Source organism: Lottia gigantea (assembly GCF_000327385.1).
Source record: "Lottia gigantea unplaced genomic scaffold LOTGIsca_41, whole genome shotgun sequence".
NCBI classification, from domain to species: Eukaryota; Metazoa; Mollusca; class Gastropoda; family Lottiidae; genus Lottia; species Lottia gigantea.
The window spans coordinates 35,542-40,032 of NW_008709421.1; positions in this window are offsets into that span (position 1 = coordinate 35,542).

Sequence of the window (4,491 nt, forward strand, 5' to 3'; positions counted from 1 at the left end):
ATCCATCACATACAGTCAATCCTGGAATCATACGACCATGATCCCAAACCTACTACCATTATTCTTCATATGTAGGCCTCAACAACCGTGACCTCCTTTAACCAAGTCCAGAAATTAATCGCCACAGCCAACTAAACGTTCCCAAACTCCAAGATCCTCTTCACCATTTAAAAAAAAAGCACAACAGAACCTCAGCACTCTCAACAACATGATGATGGAGTCCAGTATCAACAGCGCAACAATCTTACCACCCTACGAAGAAGAATTCGAACCAGTTGATAATCTTCATTGGTCTCCAGAAACAGCAAACAGCATTTATTTGTTTTTGATACACCAGCTTCAAGCATCGAGTAAGTCTTTAAACTAATTACTGGGGATAAAAATACTGAGAGGCCACAGCTAGGCCAAACTGTAGTTAACTTGAGCCGCAAAATTCTCACACCCCTTCAGCATTCAATCTTAGACCGTGGACTTAAATTTATTCCTACACCAAAGATAGCTAACTTATCTCCGATTTCAACGAAATCTTAGCTGCACATACGTGGTGCTAGTACAATGTTTATTCCTAAATCCACGTGGACACCCTCTAAGGCCTCCATCCATCCTGAAATATTGAAAGCATTTGCGAGTATGAATAGGCAAATAGTAAACCTTTCCATAACACACGAAAAGCCTAATCTCACACGAGTGGAACGTGAAGCGTTAAACATACTTAAGAAAGACGATAGCATTGTTATTAAAATGAGTGACAAAGGTTCATGTTGTGTCATCCTGAATAGTGAGGATTACGTTTCAGAAGCAGAGAATCAACTGAATAATACTAAACATTATGCCATTTTACCGAAACCAATTTTCAAAGAAACTGCTAACATGATTAACAATATTTTTGCCGATTTAGTCAAAATTAGTTACCTCAAACAGAAACAATATGACTAGTTACCTCAAACAGAAACAATATGACTATCTGTCTGCCAAACCTGATAGTCGCGAGAGACATTTGTACACTAAAATCCATAAGAATCCAACCAAGGAGTGGTTTATCTCGAATAAATTCGCTAAAGACCGCCCGATTATATCTGACTGTGGTAGTGAGTCATATGCAGTGTCAGAATACATTGATCATTTCTTACTACCTCTAGCATGTCAACATCGCGCCTTCCTTAAAGACACAACCGATTTTGTCAATAAAATAAAAAATCTTCGAGTTCCCTCTAATGCTATTTTAATTTCTATCGACGTTTCTTCTATGTATACCAATATCGATAACACTACTGGTTTAACGGCAGTTCGTAAAGCTTTTAATAGAAACCCAGATCCAAACAGACCCGACGATGCAATTCTACAGCTTTTAGAAATTTGTCTTAGTCGAAACGATTTCACATTTAATGGTAAAACATATTTACAAACTTCCGGGACAGCAATGGGCAAACCTTTTCATGGCAGAGTGGGAACGTGAGGTGTTGCCCCTCTGTCCATTTGACCCACTTTTTTACGGACGCTTTTTGGATGACATTTTGGATGACAGTCTTTAAAGGAGATTCCATAGCAGAAACAAATAAACTGGATATTAAAGTGTATTTCAAAGATACTGATACTCATCAACTCTTGCACAAGAGCTCCTTTCGAAAACATACCTTTTTTGGTATAATTAAGTCACAAGTTTTACGATTCCATCGAATTTGTACAAGATCTTCTGATTTCAACCAAGCCTGTACGATTGTTTTCTCAAAACTGAAAGAGCGTGGGTACTCTAAATGATTTTTACGAAACATAAAAAATTCCACCTTAGCACAGATAGCAGCAAAAAACAGACTTTATGCCGAAGTACCTCCAGGTTTAAGAAGTGCTCCATGTTTGTCCAGTAGATGCAAAACATGTCCCTTTATATCAGAAACTCATTATTTTGTAAGCAACTCTACCAAATAAAAGGTACCCGATCCAGGAACGTCTAACATGTGAACATTCGAATGTAATATATTTAATTTCATGCAAGAAATGCCCCAAACAATATGCAGGTGAAACTAAGAATAATTTACGAACTCGCTTTAATGCTCATAGGTCAGACATCAAATTAAAGAAAGACAAGCCTGTTTCTAATCATTTCAACCTCGACGACCATTCAATAGACGATCTCGCCCTAATCCCAATTGAGCGTATAGAAATTGACTTGCCCGAAGATGAAACTACCAAATTCCGTCAATCTAGGGAAGCCCATTGGATTGAGACTTTGAATACAGCAAGACCTATAGGACTAAATATTCATCATAATACAACCAGCAATCGAGCAAGCAAGATAGTTCATGCCCACTATAATAGCCTTCAAGAGAAATTCCCCCATGTCTATAAGCAGAAAATGATAGTTGCATATTCAAAAAATAAGAACTTAAATGATAATATTGTTCATAGTAAACTAAAAACAATCAGCACATAACAGATACTATACGAGTTATTTTTTCTAATTTCAGATCAGAATAAGAACAGAAGAAAACCCAATATCAAGACCCTTAATCCTAATTTCTAAATAAAGTGTCTGCTCCACCCTAGGTCTGTACATTTGGGAGAATCAAACCCTCCCTTCCCCGAAAACTATTATCAATGTTCTGTATTTGTTGTTGAATATAGATAATGATTTCGCTATCATCTATGTTTTGTATTTGTTGTTGAATATAGGTTTTGATTTCGCTATCATCTATGTTTTCTATCTGTTGTTTAATATTTCTTAGTTCTTTTTTAACTCACTGTTAAGTTAGTTTCCAGAGCATTTAATTCCTGTTGAAACGTATCTTCATTTCCATCTGGAATTTTATCTATTAATTGTTGAATGTATAATTTTTGTTTTGCAATCTTATCCTCTAATTTAGATATTAATGAAATTAAATTTTGTAACTCAGTTTCATTCGTAACGTTGACCAATTCCTTTTGAATAAAACTTATTAAACCTTTCACCTCTTGTTGTAGTTTAGTTCATTAACAAAATTTTCATTATTTAGTTGACGTTTGAAGAATCTTTTCACATTACTTATTTTATCTTCTAAATGGTTTTTATTTACTTCAATTGAATTTATTTGATCCTGTAAATATTAGGTTACGTTTTTTAGTTTCTAAAGATAAAGAACCTAATCCAAACTTGTTCGCCATTTTTATTGAGTTAAATTTATTACAATTTCTTCGAATTGTTTTCCTAAACTCACCTGATATAAAACCCAAAGTGAAAGCTGATCACAAAACTTTTGTCCCGGTAATTGAATTTGAAATGTTGAACATTTGATTGGTTTATTACTCAATTGCATTATCTCTTCAGTGGGTTCTAATCCATAAGAATCGAAGAAATATAAGTCATTTGAAGAGTCTTTGTACAAAGCAGAATGATGAACCCCTTTTTGATCGGAAGTATGTATATTTGTTATAGCGTAAAATTTACCTTTCTTATATTTCATCTCTCATACAATAATAAAACGGTGATATATTTAACTCATTCGCCCATCTCATAAGTTGAAAGTTTGTGGTTGTATCGTTTCCATATTTATCGAGAAAGATATTCATTTTTAAAAGTCGGTTTTTTGAGGAGTATGCGGTAAGTATTGTTGAAAACCCAATTGATGAAATATATACGTAGTTTGTGTTTGAAAAAAATTGTATTACATTCTGATAAAACACATTCAATAATATTTTGAACATAAATTTGCATTTAAATTTAAAAAATTTAAATTTAAGAAAGCGTAAATGCTTGTCTACATCTAAATTTCTTAATCTTCTATCAAATTCTTCATCATCATCTTTGTTTTCATTTTTTCTAAAAGTCTGTTTTTTGAAGTTCATTTTGATAAAACCTTCCTATGATTTGTTCTTTGTCTTGATCGATTAATTCATATGTTGGAGGTGATGTGGTGTTTACTTTATCTCCCTTCTAGAAGTTTCTAGACTAAAAATAACACTATTTAAAAAACCGGATGTTAAGCGAAACAAGGATGTTCTTTTATATAAGGGTATTTTTAATATGCTTTTTTTTTTATGGAATGTAGGAAATTGATTGAAGGTGTTTTTTGGTGTAGGAAATGTAAGGGTGTTTAGGTCTTTTTTTTTAGTGTAAGAATTTATGAAATGTAGGGTATTTTTTAGTGTAAGAATTTATGAAATGTAGGATGTTTTGCTGTAAGAATTTATGAAATGTAGGGAGTTAAGGTCTTTTTGGGAGCTTATATATTAATCGCATTTTCCCCATGAAATGAAATGGAATGGGGAATTCCCATGCGACCAATATATAAGCTCATACACTACTATCTCTATATGGTGGAGTTTTAAAATTTTCTTCGTATACTATACCATCTAATATTCTAATATTTCTCCACCGGCTTTCTTGAATATCGACCGATGTTAAAACACAAACCATTTCTAAACCTGATTTTACTCCCAGTTTCCCTTTTTCCTTCTTTATTCGTGAAAGTGATATTATCTTTAGCTGGTATTGGTTGGAAGAACATGTTTTTGGGA